At 52.6% G+C, this 12,443-nt stretch overlaps 1 protein-coding gene across 5 annotated transcripts in view; it reads left to right on the forward strand.

The window, feature by feature from the left end:
* The first annotated feature begins 3,099 nt into the window (after nucleotides 1–3,099).
* Pdgfra (platelet derived growth factor receptor alpha) overlaps nucleotides 3,100–12,443 on the forward strand; it is a 45,781-nt gene continuing 36,437 nt past the window's right edge. Inside the window, exon 1 of one of the 5 annotated variants that reach the window (XM_029477989.2) lies at nucleotides 3,100–3,121. The gene's annotated coding sequence lies outside the window, so the exon portion shown is untranslated. Of the gene's footprint in view, nucleotides 3,122–3,779; nucleotides 3,938–5,102; nucleotides 5,183–6,604; nucleotides 6,721–7,554; nucleotides 7,810–12,443 lie in introns of those variants that run through there. The other 4 variants (XM_021163796.3, XM_021163795.3, XM_029477988.2 and 1 more) reach the window with 4 other exon arrangements.

The raw sequence follows: 12,443 nt of genomic DNA on the forward strand, positions 1-12,443 counted from the left end.
ATGGAGAGTGTAGTAGGGCCCTGGGATCCCTAGAAGGAGGAGGAGGCTGGTCTCTCTGCAGAAGAAGAGGGAATCGGAAGACCAGATCCCCCGCGGTCTCGTCCAGCCACAGCTATTCAGAGAGCTATTCAGAGGGCCCTCCTCGTCTAGGACGTATCACGGAGACAAGCTCTTCAATTAGGGCCATCACCGGCTGTTGTATTAGGAACCCTAGAGAGAATGCCCGGGGCTATGGACTCAGGCAACTGCTTTCCACTACCCCCTGGAAATCTCGGGAGGCCCTACACAGTTGGGATAAGCTAGCCACTGCCCGCTGAGGAGGTAGGCGACAAGTCGTGGAGAGAGGGTAACTGGTTATACTAGTCCTCTGGATTCTGCAGAGCGCCTTTTCCTCTTCTTGGGCTACCCCTTTTCCTCTTCTTGGGCTACCCCTCAGCTGGGCTGCTTCAGGGTTGGGGTGGAGCCCTGCTCCATCTCTCCGCAGGGACTCCAACATCTGGTTGCCGCATCTCCAGCCTGCTCCAGGCTCCCCCAGCCCTGGGAGGAACCTCCTCCCGACGCAATCAGGAGTTAAAGGGGCAGTCAAAGGCTTTTTCTTTTGCTCTAAACCAAATGCCCCTTTATTTTCAAACAAGAAACCAGACACACACACACACACCCGCCCCTTGCATCTCGACTTGCCCGCGGCATCTTTATTTGAAAGAAATTAACAAGTTTGTTTGAATGTGAATTTTCACAGGTGACGGCTTTGATGGTTGTAACTGGTCTTCAACAGAAGGGCTTGAATTCTCCGAGGATGGTAGAACTAGTGGGCAGTGCTGGCGAGCAATGAGAAAGGCTAGGCGTTGGTGCCAGACGTTCTGATTCTGGGATGCAAGGCAGAATTTATTTTCTGTCAGTGACCATTTTGATGTGATTTATCAAAAGTTCACGGGGGACCTTCTCTTGAAGGTTAAATCATCTATGGCAGTTAGCGTCTCTTCATACTCCTGTACTCTATTTCTGGTCGCCCCAGGCCATAGGGTATAAGGCCAGGGTATGAACTGCAGCCCTTTCCATCCGATTCCCCAAAGTCCCCGACCTCGCGCGAGTTGGGCCTCCTCCGGTCTCAACTGCTGGGAAAACCTCATTCTTAACTCCAGGGGAAAAGATCCAAAGGGTTGACAACCACAGTCTGAGTGCAGGCTGGGTTCTTGACACAGTAACCCAAGCAGAAAGCTATTCCGTTAGGCTCACCAAGTGACCTGGTTCCTCCCCACGACATCAGGGACAGAAGTTCAGAAGGGGAGAAAAGACCTTGGCTAGGCACTGGCACTTGCCTTCTTCGGCCCCGAGACCACCCAGGACCCGGGGCGTCGAGGGAGCAATCTGGAAGGATTTTAGAACAGGGCAAGAACTGGACTGGCCCCCTCCCCCTGACACCCTGGGTTGAGTGACGGGCACAGACCGGACCTTTCCTTCAGCCCCCAGAGAGTGGAGGGCGGAAAATGCGATTCAAACCCGCCTATGAGCAGTGGGAGCAGTGGGCGGGGGCAGGACCTGGTTTCAGAAACCAACCGCTTGAGCTCCCAGGCCTCCTGCCCGGAGGTGGCTCCAGACCACTGCGTTTATTTTGCTTTTGCAGGCAAGGCAGATGCTTCGCTGGGTCCCGACTCAGCGAGATCTTTGCCCAACCATTTGCTTGCCTGCTCCACCCCCTACTGGGGCACTATCCCGGGAGTCAGCTCTCCAGGCCTTTAAACCTTAGGGAATGTCACACATGGAAACCTTTAGCAAATGTTTGTTAATGATCATAACAAAGGCATCATTTAAATTAGGCAGGTAATTACTACCAGAAGAGCAACTGGGTGCTCGATACTCATCCTTTTCTCCCCTTTAAACTCCCGAGGAGTTACTGCCCCAGGATACCCGAGCCGGCCCGCTTTTCGGACTCCTTTAAAACTGCTCTGAAATGAACTGTGAAGTTACCATTTGTGGGAGGAGCACGCAGGGGCCCTGCTTGAGGCAGGTAGTGGGATTAGAGCTGGTAGGGTGTTCCGTGCAAAGCAGGCTCTCTTCTGCAGACGCTCAGCCCCAGACTCACCCCCTCCTTGGGTACCTGCTACAAAAACCTAAATCTTGACTTGCTTTTAACAACAGTTGAAAGCCCCCCACCCCCTCACTCCTTGTGTGTGCGCGTGTGTGTGTGCGTGTGTGTACACGCGCGTTCGCAGGAGACCTTACCATCCTGTTCATTATCTACAAACATTACGGTATCCTGCTAGCATTCCGAACAAGGGGCTGTTCATACATTTCGCCTTCAATGGTTTCCTGAAGGAACATGTGGAAGTAATAGTGAGCAGGGCAGTCACCCGAGCTGAAGATACACCAGAGGCGGGCCTGCAGAAGGGCGGAGGAGAATTGGGGCTCTCAGCCCAGCTCCAGGCATCCTCTTCCCGAGCCTGACACCCCCACGGTCTGTCCTGTCCCATTTAGGGACAGCACTCGGCATTTCGGGGAAACCTCTGTGATTTACGCCAGAGCCTCAGGTCCACTATAGTGGTGAAATAACCGATGGTTATTCGACGTTTTGTTATCAACCTGGCCACCTTGTCCATTTTAATTTTGATGTGTGAGATGGAGGTAGTGGTGGTGGTGGTGGCGGTGGTGGTGGTGGTGGAGACAGAGGACCTCTCACATCCCCCCCACCAAAAGCATTCAAAAATAGAGCGCAAGTCGAAGGCCCTCCCTTCCCCCACCCGCTCCGGGAAGTCCCGCTTCGCCCAGGTTTGGTTCCTGGAGTGTCAGCGCCCCCTTTCCCTCGCCAGCAGGATCGCCGTGTCCCAACTGTCTTTCGCTGGGTGTCTTGGGTTCCCTGGTTTGTGGCTCAAACGTCCTGAAAGCTTTCCTAGGGTAAGTCGCGTGCGACCCACTCGGAAGGGTGGAATTTAGGAGGGTCAAAATCCTTCTGCCATTAAGATGCAGAGGGCAGACGTTTGGTAGTCACGCCTAGCCTGAGCGTTTTCATATGAAGATAGAAGAAGCGAGGACCAGATAACCCCCGAAAACAAAGGCAGGACCAGATAAGTGGCTCCGAAGGGATAAAGGTCGTTCTTTCCTTCTTCCGGAGAACATCCCAAAGGTACGCCGAACAACCGTTATTTGCACACCGCCTCACAATCCAGCCTTTCAAAAACCCATCATCTTCCTATTAGACTCCACAGTTTCCTAATCCCATTAAAGGATTAGCAACTACACGGCACTTTCCCTTAAGACCCCCAGTTCAAAACGACGCAGCCGCGTTAGAATTTCTCCCCAGGGCCATATTTCTAGCGAGGCCCGGACTGTCTATAGAAAGGATAATTTGAATTCTAGATTTATATTCGTTTTAGAAATGAGCAGCAATTTTACGTGTATTTTCTTTTCGAAGAGAATACAAAACAATAGCACACTCCACCCCCCCTAAATTGGGAAGTCAACTCATTTTGGAAATGATGGCTGTTTGTAGTTTCCTGAAACCTCTTTCCCGGCAGAACGTCAACACCTCCCCCTTCAGCCCCTCCACCCCACCCCATCTGGTTTTCTCCCCCCTCCTCGTTGTTGTTGAAGTCTGGGGGTTAGGACTGGCCCCCCTGATTGCATAAGAGCAAAAAGCAAAGAAGAGGTCTTGAGCCTGAGAGATTCAGAGAGCAAGGAATCCTAGGGAAACTTTTATTTTGAAGAGACGGGGGGGGGGGGACTTCATTTCCTGACAGCTATTTACTTTAAGCAAATGATTAGTTTTGGAGGATGGACTATAACATTGAATCAATTACAAAATGCGGGTTTTGAGCCCATTACTGTTGGAGCTTGAGGGAGAGAAACAAACGGAGGAGCTGCAGGCGAGGACTGGAGGCTTGGGGCTTACTTTTCACTTCGGGTATCGGATTTTCTTTGCAAATTGACATAGAAGGAGAAGGTAAGGGAGAGGAAAAAGTGACTTTTGTTTCTCAAGAAGGTCCCTGATCATAACTTGGGGCTGCAAGAAGCTAAGTAACTTCAAATTTTGGGCAACGAGGAAAACAAAAACAAAACAGCTGAATTCAGTGGTGTGTCCAGAAAGTAACTTATTCTGAATCAACTTCACTGGGATGGGGTGGGGGTGGGGGTGGGGGTAACCATTAGAGAGTCAAAGATAAAAAAAAAAGAAAAAGAAAAAAATCCAGACCTATTTTTTAAAAAGCAATGTTTTTTTTTTCCCCCTACACAATCCTATAGCCTTCCAAAGAAATTGTTAGGCTTACATTTTTGAGGTTTTCCTCCAGGGTGGGGGTGGCGTTCGTGCTTACTGGGACGAACACCAACTAACATTGGGGGGGGGCGGTGGAAGCCGCGGCGCTTGGCCTCTTGGCAGTGGGTCACGGAAGAGGACAGGTTTTTAATGAGTATTTTCATTCGTCGCCCGCGGTTTGGCTGGACTACGCTGTACCGGGTGGTGCGGCGCGAAGCTTGGGGAGGGGGCGCACCAGGAGAAGTGTGTGGAGGGGAAAGGGGCGCCGAGTGGGGCGCGGGAAAGCGCTAAGAAAAAAGGGAGGTGTGAAGGGCTCGGCTGGAGGAGGTCGGACCTCGGATGCCGGCCGGGCACACTCGGCGCCAGTCGATTCCTCGTAATTACTGGACGGCGCTGCTGCTGGAAACATCTGGGGCCAGACTTGAGCGCGGCGGTGGCGGCTGCAGCACCGTGAGAGGGGCGCGCGGGCGAGGGGCGCCGGCTCCGAGGGTTCCGGAGAGATTGGAGCGAATTACTTGGGTGCTAGAAGCCTCGGGCGGAATCCGCAGTGCGCTGGGATCGTGCGCCTCTCACTCCAGCGACAGAGGCGGCGGCGGCGGCAGCGGCGGTGCGGACGAGCGATCTGGAATAATGACAAACACATTTGGCCTCGAGTGAAGAAGTCGTCCTTGCCTCGCATTCCAGCAACTGGGATTTGAGGAATTTCAAACTGCACTCCGAGGGGCCCTCATTGTGCTCCGTAGTCCCCACCCCCACTCGGCTCACTTGCGTCTCCAGTGGAGTCTTTTCTGCACGGCCGGGGGGTTGGGGGGGGGGAGGGTCTGGCTCTTGCTTAGTCCTGGCCGCAGGCAGCAAAGAGGCAAGATCCCTGGCTAGGAGCTGACCTCTTGTGAAGAAGTCAGGACATCTCTGAAAGGACAGACGTGGGTGCAGGTAAGCAGAAATGTAAGAGGCCAACCACCCTCGCCTCCTGCCTATGGAACTCTGCGTGCTTCTCTGCTCTGGGATGATGGATGCGTGGCACTGGTCGCCTGAAGGCAACCTTTCCAGTGCCCTCCCCCCCAACTTTCCTCCCAACGCTCAGTATCCTGCAAAACTCAGGGGCGGTCTCCGCGCAGCCTTCCCTCCTTCACCGTTATTTCCTTGGAAATCAGTTTATACATGTGAGATTAACTTCCCTCGCCAAACTCGAGCAGGGCCGGGAAAGCAGGAAGCGATCTCTTGGCTTTGAAGCTTCTGAGGTCGGTGATTCTTTCTGTTTGGAAGGCGTGTAGGACAGTCTGCAGAGTAAGGCAGTATGACTCGGCCCTGGTCTGCAGCAGGACCAAGCCAGAGCCTCGCAGCCAGGTGTGCGGGAGTTGCCAGTGACTTGGCGACCAGCCTTGGCGAGAAAGGAAGTGTTGGCCTGTTTGTCTGCTGTGGGGAGTCCTTGCAGAACCCGCGCTTAGAAGCTCCCAGCTCTGCTAAGACCTCTAGAAGACCCGGAGGGTGTGCATGGGGGAACCCAAGCTGGGGAGGGGGCGTGGGTGGTACTTTTAAAAGTCTGGGCTGCCAAGCGTCGGACAGAGCTGCCCAGAAAAGCCCCAGGCTGGGCGGTGTGGGAAACGGCTTTTTGGCTTCGTGGCGGAATTGCTCAATGTTTTGGACTGAATGGTTTCGGATCAGTCTTAGGCAGCCTTGAGTAGCCGGTGGAGGCCTCTAGTGTAAACCCACACTGTGGTCTGCAGTTGTACAGCTCCAGATTTAACACCCAAAGTCTTAGAAGAGGCTCGGGGCTGAGGCCGCTCCTCGGGGTGCGCACCTCTTCTGCCATCGCACTGGAGTTTACATAACCTCTCTTGGGCTCGGGTTTTCCCCTGACCAAGGCTTTCCATCTCATCCTTCCTCTCGTCCTCTTTCTTTCCAAATTCCTCTTGATGAGGACTCCTTCGATTTCCCAACAGGAGTGTGTGTGTGTGTGTGTGGTGTGTGTGTGTGTGTGTGTTTGACACACCAATTAATTTGTCGCCGTGGTCAGTTCCTGCTTTGGAACTCTTGCAAAAGTCCTGTTTTGGGCTGTCTCTAGTACAGCTGGGTTTATAAAGCTCGCGGGAGAGAAAGAAAGAAAACACAGTCCAACTCCACTGTTTATTGCCCTGATCCCTTCTTTTGCTGGAGTCTGCAGACCCGCAGGGTTCAGACTCAGAGCCTGGCCTCCCACTTCTGGGCCCAGGGGCTTCTACTTTCTTCCTGGGCGCGGGCTGGGGAGAGATGCAGGGGGAGGGGCTTCAGGCTGCAAACGCGTCAGGCGCCGAAGCTGGCGGGCGGGATTTCTGCCTCCTGGGGACAGGACCTAGGCTGCGCGGGACCTGGGGACCTGGTGACCATCCTTCTGCCTGGTGACCTCGAAGGGTGGGATCCCCCTCGGGCCTTCAGTGAGTAGCATCCAGGTTAAAGGTTGCTGGCTGGAAAGCTGGATAGGTGACTCAAAGGTGAGAGGCTCAGCGACAGTCTGGCCGCTGATTGTTGGGTTGGCCGGAGGCTTCGGCACCGAGGAGGAAAAGGAGAAGGAGGAGAAGGAAGACGAGGAGGAGGAGAAGAGAGACGAGGAGGAGGAGGAGGAGGAGGAGGGTGGGTCTTGTAGGAGAGTACTCAGTGTGGGATGCAGAGTAGGGCAAACAGCTTTCGCTGACTGCATTCTGATCCCCGAGCTCATCGGTGTTTTTTTTCCCCCTCTGAAGTAGTTCAATGTCTTTTTCTTTTGTTTTAAACTGAAGGGTGGACCACGAATACTAGCTGGGAACTTAGACGGTAGTACAAGGGGATAAATGTAAGCCACGGACTTGGAGAGTCTCTTCCTTCAACTTCAATTCCCTTCCTTCCGGAAGGTAGAGAAGCTAGAAGCATGAAGTAGAGCAGGGGTGCCCAGGGACAGGGCAAACAAAGGGGCAAGGTGGGCACTCTAGACCCCAATCACAGAGCTTGGTCCAGCCTTTGGTTCTGGCGGCTGCGGGCGGCGCTGGCTGGCCTGCAGGAGGCGCTGTGGCTCGCCTGTAACCCTAAACCTGGCCCCCTCCCTCCACCCTGCCCAGTCTCCTCTCAGGTCGCAGTTGAAAACAATGCAAACGCTGAGCATAGAGCCTGGGGCGCGGCGGCCTCCGCAGTCCTGAGCTGGAAGGAAAGGGACTTGGGCTTGGGCCTGGGATCGTCGGATAGATCCGTGTCGCCTGGTATCTGGTGGCGATCTTGTGGCGCGGGGGGTTAAGGGAGACAGGGAGAGAGGGAGACAGGGAGAGAGGGTGTTGGGGAGTGGGGAGACAGAGACACAGAGATACACACACACACACACACACACACACACACACACACACACGGCGAGAGAGGGAGAGGCAGAGAGACAGAGACAGACAGAGACAGAGAGACAGGCAGACACAGTCACAGACACAGAGAGACACCCAGAGAGAAGGGGTGGTCGGGATCCCGAGCGTGCTAGCGCGGAACCTCAGGGAGAATCGGCCCCAGTGCGCTCAGCGCTGTAGGGGACCCGGAGCCTGAGCTGTGAGCGACGCCGGAGCCTGCGGGTAAGATCAGCGGGGTTGCCGCGCCCTCTAGTGGCTCCCGCAGCGCGACCCTTGTCCCAGTAGCCCTGGGCGGTCGAGCGGTCCCCAGCCGGGAGCCCGGTGCGCCTGGAATTTGGGCTCACCTGGGTCGCTCTTGAGTTTTCCTGCGGGCACTGCGTTGGCGCAGAGGCGTTGGGTGGACGAGGGTGGGCTGAGGGTCCGGGTTTGAGCTGGAGAATTGGGGCGTCTTAATTTAGCAGAAGGTGGGTGGAGGGGGTGGAATTCCAGATCCAGGGAGATCTTGGGGGACAGTGGCGGCTTGTGCGCTCCAGGCCGGCGCAAGCTTCCTTGGCCTGTTGCTGTCTTAGACCCCGCGTTACCGAGCAATAGGAATAGTCCTTTCTAACCAACCCGGCTGCAGGGACCCCGCGGGGGGCGGGTTTACGAGCAGCTAGAACTGAGTGGCAGGGAAAGGCGTCGTGGTCTCTCTTGGGAGGGTCCAGGTAGCCTTCATGCCTGGAGAGGTGGAAAGTCAAAGGGTGTTGTTTCCCCTAAACTCAAGTGACCAGTTCTGCAACATCTTTGAGACCTGGTCCACAGCGCTATCTTCCTGGCTCTCAAGGCACGGCTGTGTCTTGGTCCCTCTTTGGGCTGTGGTGATGATGATAATTATGCTGATGGTGACGATGGCGGTATGTTTGTTCCTCAGTGAAGTCTCTGAAGGTCCCCAAAGAAATTTAGCATTTTAGATAGGAGTTTTGTTATTTCTTCTTTCACGCCTAGGAACTCAACTACAAGTCATCACGAGACCTAAAAAGTAAAAATTAACCTAAGATTTTTTGTAAAAGTTGGGACATTTTAAAGTCAGAACTGGTTTCAATGGCGCCTGCAACTCAGAGACAACAGGACACTGGTTCTTGAACCAACACTGCCATCTGCTGTCTACTCTCAGGAACTGCATATGCCTCTGAGAGGGCTTGGCAAATTCCAAGGAGGGAAGTTTCTCTTTCTCTCTCTCTCTCTCTCTCTCTCTCTCTCTCTCTCTCTCTCTCTCTCTCTCTCTCTCTCTCTCTCTCTCTCTCTCTCTCTCTCTCTCTCTCTCCCTCCCTCCCTCCCTCCCTCCCTCTCTCCCCCTCCCCCCTCTCCCTCCTTCCTCCCTCTCAAATTTTTAATTTTTTTTCAAGTGTCTGGGGGGGGTTCCCTTATATTTATATATATGAGTCTTGTGCATGCCTGGTGTCTTCTAAGAGTGTCAGGTTCCTGAGTCTGAGCTGCTGTGCGGGTACGGAGACTTGAACCCAGAGGACCATTCAGTGACCTTAACCACTGTGCTATCCCTCCATCCCCCTTTTTTGCTCTTGAGGAGCACAAAGATGATTTTATTAATTTTTCTTTCTTGCCAGTCTGCAACAATCGCCAGAGGAACAGATTTTATTTTTCAGACATTTGTGTAGTTTCCAGCTGTGTGTGTGTGTGTGTGTGTGTGGTCAAGAGATCAAATTCAAGCCCTCCAAATGCTCAGTAAGCAGAATGTGGCTGAGCTACACCAAGCCCTAATTGCTACTCTTTCACACGTACATAATGAACAGGGTTTATGTGAGCTAGGCCTGAAAGGAAGGGAGCAGGCTTTTTTCCTTCTGTAAACCCAGCGTGTGGGCTTGCTGACTTCAAGACACCTGACAGCTTTTCTTTTCGTTTAGTGACAGTCGAAAGGATGTGTTATTTTATTCTTCCAGAGTTACGTATCTGGTGCAAAGAGACCAGAAAGGTCTATGAACCCAGACTGCCCCCTAAAATGCATGTGTGTAAAAGTGTCCCAGCCCGTGTCCCAGCCCGTGTCCCTTGAACATTTAATCGTGTGCAGATCAAAACGCCGCAGACCCTGGTGGGGTTCAGGCCCTGGGAAATACAATTTGGGCTAGAAAACGCAGAAGTGGCCACCATTGCAGACCCATATTTAAGCTGCCTGGGCTGAAGTTCTGAGAGCGAATAAAGAGAGAGGAGAAACAAAACAAGAACCGAGATGTGTTATTTTCATAGTTAGAATTAACTTAGGAGAACTGAAATTAACCAAACCTCAGAAATCTGAATCTTGAAGGGCCTCGGTGGCTTTGGTGGCTGAGAGCCTCCTGTGGTCTTTAATTGGGTCAGGGTGGGGTGGATTTCATTGTCCAGTGGCTGAGCAGCGAAATCCATGTTTTTTGCCCTCACTGTCAGGGAAGCTGGCCCCAGCCTCAGGGGAGTGGTAGCTCTTCTGGGAGCAAGCTTGCATCCTGTTTACTTTCAAACTTGCCTGTGGTCTCTGGTAGGAGGCTCACCTTAGGAGTTTTCACTTCTGCAGTGGAATGACTAGCTCTGATGGTGTACCGCTCTGCAGCAGGAGAGCTTGAGTTCAAGGCCAACCTGGGCTACATCGTGTATATTGAAGAACTAGAAAGAGGGGGAAGGAAGAAGGGAGGAATGGGAAGGGGGTGGGTGGAGACAGTGGCCGCAGTCAGATTGACTTCTGTGGTTTAGGACTGTAGGTGTTAGTTAACGTTGCAGAATGGTCACAGTGATACCAGCTCAATAGAGACTTTTCATCCTCTTTCCCACTAGACAGAAGGAAGAGATGTGGGGCATCCAGGGCTCCACTTAATTAGTCAGGAAGAGTTCCCGGACTGGTTAAGAGCACTGACTTCAGCTGAGCATGGTGGTGCACACCTTTAATCCCAGCACTTGGGAGGCGGAGGCAGAGGCAGGCGGATTTCTGAGTTTGAGGCCAGCCTGGTCTACAAAGTGAGTTCCAGGTCAGCCAGGGCTATACAGAGAAACCCTGTCTCGAAAAACAAAAAACAAACAAAACAAAACAAAACAAAACAAAAAAGGAGCACTGACTGTTCTTCCAGAAGTCTGGCATCTTAGGATTCTGCAGGGCAAGTCTAAGTGAACATCAGGCACTTTGAAACTGTGTATGCTAATCCCTTAGGACTCAGGGAGGCTAGCCGGCAAGCCAGTGATGGTTGGTTTCAAGTTAGAGACAAGACCTAAGTTCAAAGGGATAGACAGGGTGTCAGAGTTGGAATCAGAATCTAATCTGAGAAGGAATGAGAGCAACAGGTTGGAGATGTCCCATGTCACCGGAGAGTGAGTGGGGCAGCAATCTCACAATCTGGCTTGTCTCTCCCGCTGTGACATGGTTTTTGAAATGTGAACATGGCGGGGCAGGAGACTGACGTCCAACATGGAATCAGTGTGGGAGCAAGAAACAATACCTTATCTATTTATTTATTTATTTGTGATAACATCTCTGGGGCTGGAGAGATGGCTCAGCGATTAAGAGCACTGACTGCTCTTCCAGAGGTCCTGAGTTCAATTCCCAGCAACCACATGGTAGCTCACAACCATCTGTAATGGGATCTGGTGCCCTCTTCTGGTGTGTCTGAAGAGAGACAGTGTACTCACACACACAAAATAAATAAATCTTTTTAAAAAAGTCTCTTAGAGCCCCCGCCAGGCTAGCCTTTTGTCTCTACTTCACTATGCCTGACTAATAAGTGATTTAATTTAAGAATACATTCATGTATTTATTACCTGTATGTGTGCCCCAGTATATGTGTGGAGGAGGACCACATATGGGAGTCAGTTTTCTCTTCCCACCATTTGGGTCTTGGGGCTCTAACTCAGGTCATGGGGCTCGGGAGCAAGCATCTCTACCCACCAGACTGTCTCACCAGCCCCATTAATTTTTTTTTTTTAAGAGAAATCTGTTCCTCCTTGCAAAGTGTTTAATCCCCATCGCATCGACTTGCAGTGCTACAAGCCTCAGATTTTGTAATGGCAGCTCCCTCTGTCTGTACGTCTGACCTGTGGATATTCACGGCTCTGTCTGTGTGTCTGAGGTGTAGATGTTCCCAGCTGTGAGCAACTAACTAAAGAATGGTCCTTGCAGGTTGAGAAAGCACCAGTCAAACCAAGACTCCCTTCTGGAGCTCTTCCGTAGAGCAAGGACTGGGAGTCTCTTCCTCTCCCCTTGGGCTCTCTTTCTCACTGTGGGACAGGCGTGCTACTGTTATTCATGGCCGGATTGTCTGGGTCTCCGATGAGTAACGGCATGCACCTAGCCAGGCAACTGCTGCTATCAGAGTCTGGAGTTGGGAATCTTAAGCAAACACATGTGGACATTCACATCGTTATCACTCTCTCGGAGGCTCTGTTTTCGTTGCCCACTTTGAACGCCAGTAAATCATGACCCCTGGCAGCAAGTGTACCATATCTGGACTCACAGAAGGAAATTTGCTGGAGCCTGGCTGGGGCAGGCCGTTCTTCAGAGCCTGCTCAGTCCCTGTGCTGAGTTCTTTCTCTCCAGCTTAGTGGGGCTTGAAAGATCCATAGCTGCTGACCCTGGCTGGGGAGGTACAAGGGTGGGAATGTGATAAATCCCCAGCCGGCACGCTGGCTCTGGGAGCCGCTTTCTAGCTGGCCAAGTGGATTATCGGTGGGAGGTTGATGTTGGTGTGTACAAACACACAGGCCCTCACTGCTAATTGTGGTAAATCAGGCAACCAGCCTGGCTCTGGGGCCTCCCGTGGCTGTCACCACAGCAGTTTGGAAGCCCTACATCCTCCAGCACCTGCCAACATCCTCAGAGGCCATTAAGCCAGACAGCATCTTTC

This window comes from Mus caroli, unplaced genomic scaffold, assembly GCF_978045245.1.
Source record: "Mus caroli unplaced genomic scaffold, Mus_caroli_1 scaffold_4, whole genome shotgun sequence".
Taxonomy (NCBI): Eukaryota; Metazoa; Chordata; class Mammalia; order Rodentia; family Muridae; genus Mus; species Mus caroli.